The 10,000-nt window shown below is 42.0% G+C and overlaps 18 non-coding genes across 18 annotated transcripts; all 18 read left to right on the forward strand.

Annotated features, from left to right (window-relative positions):
- Nucleotides 1-125: 125 nt before the first annotated feature.
- Nucleotides 126-239, forward strand: LOC134569930 (U5 spliceosomal RNA). Its single transcript, XR_010084592.1, has one exon. It is a non-coding gene; the product is annotated as a U5 spliceosomal RNA (small nuclear RNA).
- Nucleotides 240-695: 456 nt separating this feature from the next.
- LOC134569941 (U5 spliceosomal RNA) lies at nt 696-809 on the forward strand. Its single transcript, XR_010084603.1, has one exon. It is a non-coding gene; the product is annotated as a U5 spliceosomal RNA (small nuclear RNA).
- A 455-nt stretch (nt 810-1,264) lies between these two features.
- On the forward strand, nt 1,265-1,378 carry LOC134569952 (U5 spliceosomal RNA). The gene has a single exon (XR_010084614.1). It is a non-coding gene; the product is annotated as a U5 spliceosomal RNA (small nuclear RNA).
- A 456-nt stretch (nt 1,379-1,834) lies between these two features.
- On the forward strand, nt 1,835-1,948 carry LOC134569750 (U5 spliceosomal RNA). The gene has a single exon (XR_010084417.1). It is a non-coding gene; the product is annotated as a U5 spliceosomal RNA (small nuclear RNA).
- Nucleotides 1,949-2,404: 456 nt separating this feature from the next.
- Nucleotides 2,405-2,518, forward strand: LOC134569446 (U5 spliceosomal RNA). The gene has a single exon (XR_010084123.1). It is a non-coding gene; the product is annotated as a U5 spliceosomal RNA (small nuclear RNA).
- A 456-nt stretch (nt 2,519-2,974) lies between these two features.
- Nucleotides 2,975-3,092, forward strand: LOC134569920 (U5 spliceosomal RNA). The gene has a single exon (XR_010084582.1). It is a non-coding gene; the product is annotated as a U5 spliceosomal RNA (small nuclear RNA).
- A 446-nt stretch (nt 3,093-3,538) lies between these two features.
- On the forward strand, nt 3,539-3,652 carry LOC134569964 (U5 spliceosomal RNA). The gene has a single exon (XR_010084624.1). It is a non-coding gene; the product is annotated as a U5 spliceosomal RNA (small nuclear RNA).
- Nucleotides 3,653-4,112: 460 nt separating this feature from the next.
- LOC134570170 (U5 spliceosomal RNA) lies at nt 4,113-4,226 on the forward strand. Its single transcript, XR_010084815.1, has one exon. It is a non-coding gene; the product is annotated as a U5 spliceosomal RNA (small nuclear RNA).
- A 458-nt stretch (nt 4,227-4,684) lies between these two features.
- Nucleotides 4,685-4,798, forward strand: LOC134569975 (U5 spliceosomal RNA). The gene has a single exon (XR_010084633.1). It is a non-coding gene; the product is annotated as a U5 spliceosomal RNA (small nuclear RNA).
- A 455-nt stretch (nt 4,799-5,253) lies between these two features.
- On the forward strand, nt 5,254-5,367 carry LOC134570402 (U5 spliceosomal RNA). Its single transcript, XR_010085033.1, has one exon. It is a non-coding gene; the product is annotated as a U5 spliceosomal RNA (small nuclear RNA).
- A 452-nt stretch (nt 5,368-5,819) lies between these two features.
- Nucleotides 5,820-5,933, forward strand: LOC134569844 (U5 spliceosomal RNA). Its single transcript, XR_010084510.1, has one exon. It is a non-coding gene; the product is annotated as a U5 spliceosomal RNA (small nuclear RNA).
- Nucleotides 5,934-6,389: 456 nt separating this feature from the next.
- On the forward strand, nt 6,390-6,507 carry LOC134569947 (U5 spliceosomal RNA). Its single transcript, XR_010084609.1, has one exon. It is a non-coding gene; the product is annotated as a U5 spliceosomal RNA (small nuclear RNA).
- Nucleotides 6,508-6,954: 447 nt separating this feature from the next.
- On the forward strand, nt 6,955-7,068 carry LOC134569987 (U5 spliceosomal RNA). Its single transcript, XR_010084644.1, has one exon. It is a non-coding gene; the product is annotated as a U5 spliceosomal RNA (small nuclear RNA).
- A 461-nt stretch (nt 7,069-7,529) lies between these two features.
- Nucleotides 7,530-7,643, forward strand: LOC134570403 (U5 spliceosomal RNA). The gene has a single exon (XR_010085034.1). It is a non-coding gene; the product is annotated as a U5 spliceosomal RNA (small nuclear RNA).
- A 457-nt stretch (nt 7,644-8,100) lies between these two features.
- On the forward strand, nt 8,101-8,214 carry LOC134569411 (U5 spliceosomal RNA). The gene has a single exon (XR_010084089.1). It is a non-coding gene; the product is annotated as a U5 spliceosomal RNA (small nuclear RNA).
- A 459-nt stretch (nt 8,215-8,673) lies between these two features.
- Nucleotides 8,674-8,787, forward strand: LOC134570234 (U5 spliceosomal RNA). The gene has a single exon (XR_010084875.1). It is a non-coding gene; the product is annotated as a U5 spliceosomal RNA (small nuclear RNA).
- Nucleotides 8,788-9,243: 456 nt separating this feature from the next.
- Nucleotides 9,244-9,357, forward strand: LOC134569999 (U5 spliceosomal RNA). Its single transcript, XR_010084653.1, has one exon. It is a non-coding gene; the product is annotated as a U5 spliceosomal RNA (small nuclear RNA).
- Nucleotides 9,358-9,812: 455 nt separating this feature from the next.
- On the forward strand, nt 9,813-9,926 carry LOC134569669 (U5 spliceosomal RNA). Its single transcript, XR_010084339.1, has one exon. It is a non-coding gene; the product is annotated as a U5 spliceosomal RNA (small nuclear RNA).
- The last annotated feature ends 74 nt before the right edge of the window (nt 9,927-10,000 follow it).

Below are 10,000 nucleotides of genomic sequence, written 5' to 3' on the forward strand. Positions count from 1 at the left end.
ACATATTTAGTGGGGTCATTAATATATATGGCAGATTCTCCAAGTTAAAGCTTAATGTAGGGTTGCTCACCATACGTGTGAAAGGCAGGTTCCACACCTTGCCTGCTGTCAGATGGATGGATTTTATACTCTGGTTTCTCTTCAGATCGAATAAATCTTTCGCCTTTTACTAAAGATTTCCGTGGAGAGGAACGACCATGAGTTTCACTCAATTTTTTCAGGCCCAGTTTACACTGGCTGTGCTAAACTTGTACAAAAGGAGAAGAAACTTCTTAAACAGAGATCCAAGAGGTTCTAAGCACCAAGCTGTTGCGGAAAAAAAGAAAAAGTTTTGGATCCCTATTTATGATGTCAGCATCTTTGACTGCGGGCAAAGCATGCCTCAGGCTCTGGCATTCTTGACAGCTGCAGGGCTCTGCCTAGAGACCAAGCATGCATTTAGGGGCGTGTCAGCAGTGGGCATGCCTCATTTGAATACCCATGTTGCACTGCAAGCAGCTGTGCTCCTCTTCCCTTTGCTGTTAATATGATACAAGCTTAAAAAAAAAACCAGATATTTTTTCTTTTTTTACATATTTAGTGGGGTCATTAATATTTATGGCAGATTCTCCAAGTTACAGCTTAATGTAGGGTTGCTCACCATACGTGTAAAAGGCAGGTTCCGCACCTTGCCTGCTGTCAGATGGATGGATTTTATACTCTGGTTTCTCTTCAGATCGAATAAATCTTTCGCCTTTTACTAAAGATTTCCGTGGAGAGGAACGACCATGAGTTTCACTCAATTTTTTCAGGCCCAGTTTACACTGGCTGTGCTAAACTTGTACAAAAGTAGAAGAAACTTATTAAACAGAGATCCAAGATGTTCTTAGCACCAAGCTGTTGCGAAAAAAAGAAAAAGTTTTGGCTCCCTATTTATGATGTCAGCATCTTTGACTGCGGGCAAAGCATGCCTCAGGCTCTGGCATTCTTGACAGCTGCAGGGCTCTGCCGAGAGACCAAGCATGCATTTAGGGGCGTGTCAGCAGTGGGCATGCCTCATTTGAATACCCATGTTGCACTGCAAGCAGCTGTGCTCCTCTTCCCTTTGCTGTTAATATGATACAAGCTTAAAAAAAAAAACAGAGATTTTTTCTTTTTTTACATATTTAGTGGGGTCATTAATATTTATGGCAGATTCTCCAAGTTACAGTTTAATGTAGGGTTGCTCACCATACATGTAAAAGGCAGGTTCCGCACCTTGCCTGCTGTCAGATGGATGGACTTTATACTCTGGTTTCTCTTCAGATCGAATAAATCTTTCGCCTTTTACTAAAGATTTCCGTGGAGAGGAACGACCATGAGTTTCACTCAATTTTTTCAGGCCCAGTTTACACTGGCTGTGCTAAACTTGTACAAAAGTAGAAGAAACTTCTTAAACAGAGATCCAAGAGGTTCTAAGCACCAAGCTGTTGCGAAAAAAAGAAAAAGTTTTGGATCCCTATTTATGATGTCAGCATCTTTGACTGCGGGCAAAGCATGCCTCAGGCTCTGGCATTCTTGACAGCTGCAGGGCTCTGCCGAGAGACCAAGCATGCATTTAGGGGCGTGTCAGCAGTGGGCATGCCTCATTTGAATACCCATGTTGCACTGCAAGCAGCTGTGCTCCTCTTCCCTTTGCTGTTAACATGATACAAGCTATAAAAAAAAAAATGATATTTTTTTCTTTTTTTACATATTTAGTGGGGTCATTAATATTTATGGCAGATTCTCCAAGTTAAAGCTTAATGTAGGGTTGCTCACCATACGTGAGAAAGGCAGGTTCCACACCTTGCCTGCTGTCAGATGGATGGAATTTATACTCTGGTTTCTCTTCAGATCGAATAAATCTTTCGCTTTTTACTAAAGATTTCCGTGGAGAGGAACGACCACGAGTTTCACTCAATTTTTTCAGGCCCAGTTTACACTGGCTGTGCTAAACTTGTACAAAAGTAGAAGAAACTTCTTAAACAGAGATCCAAGAGGTTCTAAGCACCAAGCTGTTGCGAAAAAAAGAAAAAGTTTTGGTTCCCTATTTATGATGTCAGCATCTTTGACTGCGGGCAAAGCATGCCTCAGGCTCTGGCATTCTTGACAGCTGCAGGGCTCTGCCGAGAGACCAAGCATGCATTTAGGGGCGTGTCAGCAGTGGGCATGCCTCATTTGAATACCCATGTTGCACTGCAAGCAGCTGTGCTCCTCTTCCCTTTGCTGTTAATATGATACAAGCTTAAAAAAAAAAACCAGATATTTTTTCTTTTTTTACATATTTAGTGGGGTCATTAATATTTATGGCAGATTCTCCAAGTTACAGCTTAATGTAGGGTTGCTCACCATACGTGTAAAAGGCAGGTTCCACACCTTGCCTGCTGTCAGATGGATGGACTTTATACTCTGGTTTCTCTTCAGATCGAATAAATCTTTCGCCTTTTACTAAAGATTTCCGTGGAGAGGAACGACCGCGAGTTTCACTCAATTTTTTCAGGCCCAGTTTACACTGGCTGTGCTAAACTTGTACAAAAGTAGAATAAACGTCTTAAACAGAGATCCAAGAGGTTCTAAGCACCAAGCTGTTGCGAAAAAAAGAAAAAGTTTTGGTTCCCTATTTATGATGTCAGCATCGTTGACTGCGGGCAAAGCATGCCTCAGGCTCTGGCATTCTTGACAGCTGCGGGGCTCTGCCGAGAGACCAAGCATGCATTTAGGGGCGTGTCAGCAGTGGGCATGCCTCATTTGAATACCCATGTTGCACTGCAAGCAGCTGTGCTCCTCTTCCCTTTGCTGTTAATATGATACAAGCTTAAAAAAAAAAAACAGATATTTTTTCTTTTTTTACATATTTAGTGGGGTCATTAATATTTATGGCAGATTCTCCAAGTTAAAGCTTAATGTAGGGTTGCTCACCATACGTGTAAAAGGCAGGTTCCGCACCTTGCCTGCTGTCAGATGGATGGACTTTATACTCTGTTTTCTCTTCAGATCGAATAAATCTTTCGCCTTTTACTAAAGATTTCCGTGGAGAGGAACGACCACGAGTTTCACTCAATTTTTTCAGTTTACACTGGCTGTGCTAAACTTGTACAAAAGGAGAAGAAACTTCTTAAACAGAGATCCAAGAGGTTCTAAGCACCAAGCTGTTGCGGAAAAAAAGAAAAAGTTTTGGATCCCTATTTATGATGTCAGCATCTTTGACTGCGGGCAAAGCATGCCTCAGGCTCTGGCATTCTTGACAGCTGCAGGGCTCTGCCGAGAGACCAAGCATGCATTTAGGGGCGTGTCAGCAGTGGGCATGCCTCATTTGAATACCCATGTTGCACTGCAAGCAGCTGTGCTCCTCTTCCCTTTGCTGTTAATATGATACAAGCTTAAAAAAAAAAACAGAGATTTTTTCTTTTTTTACATATTTAGTGGGGTCATTAATATTTATGGCAGATTCTCCAAGTTACAGTTTAATGTAGGGTTGCTCACCATACATGTAAAAGGCAGGTTCCGCACCTTGCCTGCTGTCAGATGGATGGACTTTATACTCTGGTTTCTCTTCAGATCGAATAAATCTTTCGCCTTTTACTAAAGATTTCCGTGGAGAGGAACGACCATGAGTTTCACTCAATTTTTTCAGGCCCAGTTTACACTGGCTGTGCTAAACTTGTACAAAAGTAGAAGAAACTTCTTAAACAGAGATCCAAGAGGTTCTAAGCACCAAGCTGTTGCGAAAAAAAGAAAACGTTTTGGATCCCTATTTATGATGTCAGCATCTTTGACTGCGGGCAAAGCATGCCTCAGGCTCTGGCATTCTTGACAGCTGCAGGGCTCTGCCGAGAGACCAAGCATGCATTTAGGGGCGTGTCAGCAGTGGGCATGCCTCATTTGAATACCCATGTTGCACTGCAAGCAGCTGTGCTCCTCTTCCCTTTGCTGTTAACATGATACAAGCTAAAAAAAAAAAAAAAAAAGATATTTTTTTCTTTTTTTACATATTTAGTGGGGTCATTAATATTTATGGCAGATTCTCCAAGTTACAGTTTAATGTAGGGTTGCTCACCATACGTGTAAAAGGCAGGTTCCGCACCTTGCCTGCTGTCAGATGGATGGACTTTATACTCTGGTTTCTCTTCAGATCGAATAAATCTTTCGCCTTTTACTAAAGATTTCCGTGGAGAGGAACGACCACGAGTTTCACTCAATTTTTTCAGGCCCAGTTTTCACTGGCTGTGCTAAACTTGTACAAAAGTAGAAGAAACTTCTTAAACAGAGATCCAAGAGGTTCTAAGCACCAAGCTGTTGCGAAAAAAAGAAAAAGTTTTGGCTCCCTATTTATGATGTCAGCATCTTTGACTGCGGGCAAAGCATGCCTCAGGCTCTGGCATTCTTGACAGCTGCGGGGCTCTGCCGAGAGACCAAGCATGCATTTAGGGGCGTGTCAGCAGTGGGCATGCCTCATTTGAATACCCATGTTGCACTGCAAGCAGCTGTGCTCCTCTTCCCTTTGCTGTTAACATGATACAAGCTAAAAAAAATATATATATATTTTTTTTTCTTTTTTTACATATTTAGTGGGGTCATTAATATTTATGGCATATTCTCCAAGTTAAAGCTTAATGTAGGGTTGCTCACCATACGTGTGAAAGGCAGGTTCCACACCTTGCCTGCTGTCAGATGGATGGATTTTATACTCTGGTTTCTCTTCAGATCGAATAAATCTTTCGCCTTTTACTAAAGATTTCCGTGGAGAGGAACGACCATGAGTTTCACTCAATTTTTTCAGGCCCAGTTTACACTGGCTGTGCTAAACTTGTACAAAAGTAGAAGAAACTTCTTAAACAGAGATCCAAGAGGTTCTAAGCACCAAGCTGTTGCGAAAAAAAGAAAAAGTTTTGGATCCCTATTTATGATGTCAGCATCTTTGACTGCGGGCAAAGCATGCCTCAGGCTCTGGCATTCTTGACAGCTGCAGGGCTCTGCCGAGAGACCAAGCATGCATTTAGGGGCGTGTCAGCAGTGGGCATGCCTCATTTGAATACCCATGTTGCACTGCAAGCAGCTGTGCTCCTCTTCCCTTTGCTGTTAATATGATACAAGCTTAAAAAAAAAAACAGATATTTTTTCTTTTTTTACATATTTAGTGGGGTCATTAATATTTATGGCAGATTCTCCAAGTTACAGTTTAATGTAGGGTTGCTCACCATACGTGTAAAAGGCAGGTTCCGCACCTTGCCTGCTGTCAGATGGATGGACTTTATACTCTGGTTTCTCTTCAGATCGAATAAATCTTTCGCCTTTTACTAAAGATTTCCGTGGAGAGGAACGAACACGAGTTTCACTCAATTTTTTCAGGCCCAGTTTACACTGGCTGTGCTAAACTTGTACAAAAGTAGAAGAAACTTCTTAAACAGAGATCCAAGAGGTTCTAAGCACCAAGCTGTTGCGAAAAAAAGAAAAAGTTTTGGTTCCCTATTTATGATGTCAGCATCTTTGACTGCGGGCAAAGCATGCCTCAGGCTCTGGCATTCTTGACAGCTGCAGGGCTCTGCCGAGAGACCAAGCATGCATTTAGGGGCGTGTCAGCAGTGGGCATGCCTCATTTGAATACCCATGTTGCACTGCAAGCAGCTGTGCTCCTCTTCCCTTTGCTGTTAATATGATACAAGCTTAAAAAAAACCAGAGATTTTTTCTTTTTTTACATATTTAGTGGGTCATTAATATTTATGGCAGATTCTCCAAGTTACAGCTTAATGTAGGGTTGCTCACCATACGTGTAAAAGGCAGGTTCCGCACCTTGCCTGCTGTCAGATGGATGGACTTTATACTCTGGTTTCTCTTCAGATTGAATAAATCTTTCGCCTTTTACTAAAGATTTCCGTGACGAGGAACGACCACGAGTTTCACTCAATTTTTTCAGGCCCAGTTTACACTGGCTGTGCTAAACTTGTACAAAAGTAGAAGAAACGTCTTAAACAGAGATCCAAGAGGTTCTAAGCACCAAGCTGTTGCGAAAAAAAGAAAAAGTTTTGGTTCCCTATTTATGTCAGCATCTTTGACTGCGGGCAAAGCATGCCTCAGGCTCTGGCATTCTTGACAGCTGCGGGGCTCTGCCGAGAGACCAAGCATGCATTTAGGGGCGTGTCAGCAGTGGGCATGCCTCATTTGAATACCCATGTTGCACTGCAAGCAGCTGTGCTCCTCTTCCCTTTGCTGTTAACATGATACAAGCTAAAAAAAAAAAAAAAAAAAAAATTTTTTCTTTTTTTACATATTTAGTGGGGTCATTAATATTTATGGCAGATTCTCCAAGTTACAGCTTAATGTAGGGTTGCTCACCATACGTGTAAAAGGCAGGTTCCGCACCTTGCCTGCTGTCAGATGGATGGATTTTGTACTCTGTTTTCTCTTCAGATCGAATAAATCTTTCGCCTTTTACTAAAGATTTCCGTGGAGAGGAACGACCACGAGTTTCACTCAATTTTTTCAGTTTACACTGGCTGTGCTAAACTTGTACAAAAGGAGAAGAAACTTCTTAAACAGAGATCCAAGAGGTTCTAAGCACCAAGCTGTTGCGGAAAAAAAGAAAAAGTTTTGGATCCCTATTTATGATGTCAGCATCTTTGACTGCGGGCAAAGCATGCCTCAGGCTCTGGCATTCTTGACAGCTGCAGGGCTCTGCCGAGAGACCAAGCATGCATTTAGGGGCGTGTCAGCAGTGGGCATGCCTCATTTGAATACCCATGTTGCACTGCAAGCAGCTGTGCTCCTCTTCCCTTTGCTGTTAATATGATACAAGCTTAAAAAAAAAAAACAGAGATTTTTTCTTTTTTTACATATTTAGTGGGGTCATTAATATTTATGGCAGATTCTCCAAGTTACAGTTTAATGTAGGGTTGCTCACCATACATGTAAAAGGCAGGTTCCGCACCTTGCCTGCTGTCAGATGGATGGACTTTATACTCTGGTTTCTCTTCAGATCGAATAAATCTTTCGCCTTTTACTAAAGATTTCCGTGGAGAGGAACGACCATGAGTTTCACTCAATTTTTTCAGGCCCAGTTTACACTGGCTGTGCTAAACTTGTACAAAAGTAGAAGAAACTTCTTAAACAGAGATCCAAGAGGTTCTAAGCACCAAGCTGTTGCGAAAAAAAGAAAACGTTTTGGATCCCTATTTATGATGTCAGCATCTTTGACTGCGGGCAAAGCATGCCTCAGGCTCTGGCATTCTTGACAGCTGCAGGGCTCTGCCGAGAGACCAAGCATGCATTTAGGGGCGTGTCAGCAGTGGGCATGCCTCATTTGAATACCCATGTTGCACTGCAAGCAGCTGTGCTCCTCTTCCCTTTGCTGTTAACATGATACAAGCTAAAAAAAAAAAAAAAAAAAGATATTTTTTTCTTTTTTTACATATTTAGTGGGGTCATTAATATTTATGGCAGATTCTCCAAGTTAAAGCTTAATGTAGGGTTGCTCACCATACGTGTGAAAGGCAGGTTCCACACCTTGCCTGCTGTCAGATGGATGGACTTTATACTCTGGTTTCTCTTCAGATCGAATAAATCTTTCGCCTTTTACTAAAGATTTCCGTGGAGAGGAACGAACACGAGTTTCACTCAATTTTTTCAGGCCCAGTTTACACTGGCTGTGCTAAACTTGTACAAAAGTAGAAGAAACTTCTTAAACAGAGATCCAAGAGGTTCTAAGCACCAAGCTGTTGCGAAAAAAAGAAAAAGTTTTGGTTCCCTATTTATGATGTCAGCATCTTTGACTGCGGGCAAAGCATGCCTCAGGCTCTGGCATTCTTGACAGCTGCAGGGCTCTGCCGAGAGACCAAGCATGCATTTAGGGGCGTGTCAGCAGTGGGCATGCCTCATTTGAATACCCATGTTGCACTGCAAGCAGCTGTTCTCCTCTTCCCTTTGCTGTTAATATGATACAAGCTTAAAAAAAAAAAAACAGATATTTTTTCTTTTTTTACATATTTAGTGGGGTCATTAATATTTATGGCAGATTCTCCAAGTTACAGCTTAATGTAGGGTTGCTCACTATACGTGTAAAAGGCAGGTTCCGCACCTTGCCTGCTGTCAGATGGATGGATTTTATACTCTGGTTTCTCTTCAGATCGAATAAATCTTTCGCCTTTTACTAAAGATTTCCGTGGAGAGGAACGACCATGAGTTTCGCTCAATTTTTTCAGGCCCAGTTTACACTGGCTGTGCTAAACTTGTACAAAAGTAGAAGAAACTTCTTAAACAGAGATCCAAGAGGTTCTAAGCACCAAGCTGTTGCGAAAAAAAGAAAAAGTTTTGGCTCCCTATTTATGATGTCAGCATCTTTGACTGCGGGCAGAGCATGCCTCAGGCTCTGGCATTCTTGACAGCTGCAGGGCTCTGCCGAGAGACCAAGCATGCATTTAGGGGCGTGTCAGCAGTGGGCATGCCTCATTTGAATACCCATGTTGCACTGCAAGCAGCTGTGCTCCTCTTCCCTTTGCTGTTAACATGATACAAGCTATAAAAAAAAAAAAAATGATATTTTTTTCTTTTTTTACATATTTAGTGGGGTCATTAATATTTATGGCAGATTCTCCAAGTTAAAGCTTAATGTAGGGTTGCTCACCATACGTGTGAAAGGCAGGTTCCACACCTTGCCTGCTGTCAGATGGATGGACTTTATACTCTGGTTTCTCTTCAGATCGAATAAATCTTTCGCCTTTTACTAAAGATTTCCGTGGAGAGGAACGACCACGAGTTTCACTCAATTTTTTCAGGCCCAGTTTACACTGGCTGTGCTAAACTTGTACAAAAGTAGAAGAAACGTCTTAAACAGAGATCCAAGAGGTTCTAAGCACCAAGCTGTTGCGAAAAAAAGAAAAAGTTTTGGTTCCCTATTTATGATGTCAGCATCTTTGACTGCGGGCAAAGCATGCCTCAGGCTCTGGCATTCTTGACAGCTGCGGGGCTCTGCCGAGAGACCAAGCATGCATTTAGGGGCGTGTCAGCAGTGGGCATGCCTCATTTGAATACCCATGTTGCACTGCAAGCAGCTGTGCTCCTCTTCCCTTTGCTGTTAATATGATACAAGCTTAAAAAAAAAAAACAGATATTTTTTCTTTTTTTACATATTTAGTGGGGTCATTAATATTTATGGCAGATTCTCCAAGTTAAAGCTTAATGTAGGGTTGCTCACCATACGTGTAAAAGGCAGGTTCCGCACCTTGCCTGCTGTCAGATGGATGGTTTTTATACTCTGGTTTCTCTTCAGATCGAATAAATCTTTCGCCTTTTACTAAAGATTTCCGTGGAGAGGAACGACCATGAGTTTCACTCAATTTTTTCAGGCCCAGTTTACACTGGCTGTGCTAAACTTGTACAAAAGTAGAAGAAACTTCTCAAACAGAGATCCAAGAGGTTCTAAGCACCAAGCTGTTGCGAAAAAAAGAAAAAGTTTTGGCTCCCTATTTATGATGTCAGCATCTTTGACTGCGGGCAAAGCATGCCTCAGGCTCTGGCATTCTTGACAGCTGCAGGGCTCTGCCGAGAGACCAAGCATGCATTTAGGGGCGTGTCCGCAGTGGGCATGCCTCATTTGAATACCCATGTTGCACTGCAAGCAGCTGTGCTCCTCTTCCCTTTGCTGTTAATATGATACAAGCTTAAAAAAAAAAACAGATATTTTTTCTTTTTTTACATATTTAGTGGGGTCATTAATATTTATGGCAGATTCTCCAAGTTAAAGCTTAATGTAGGGTTGCTCACCATACGTGTGAAAGGCAGGTTCCACACCTTGCCTGCTGTCAGATGGATGAAATTTATACTCTGGTTTCTCTTCAGATCGAATAAATCTTTCGCCTTTTACTAAAGATTTCCGTGGAGAGCAACGACCACGAGTTTCACTCAATTTTTTCAGGCCCAGTTTACACTGGCTGTGCTAAACTTGTACAAAAGTAGAAGAAACGTCTTAAACAGAGATCCAAGAGGTTCTAAGCACCAAGCTGTTGC

The sequence above is a fragment of the Pelobates fuscus genome, chromosome 7 (genome assembly GCF_036172605.1).
Source record: "Pelobates fuscus isolate aPelFus1 chromosome 7, aPelFus1.pri, whole genome shotgun sequence".
Lineage (NCBI taxonomy): Eukaryota > Metazoa > Chordata > Amphibia > Anura > Pelobatidae > Pelobates > Pelobates fuscus.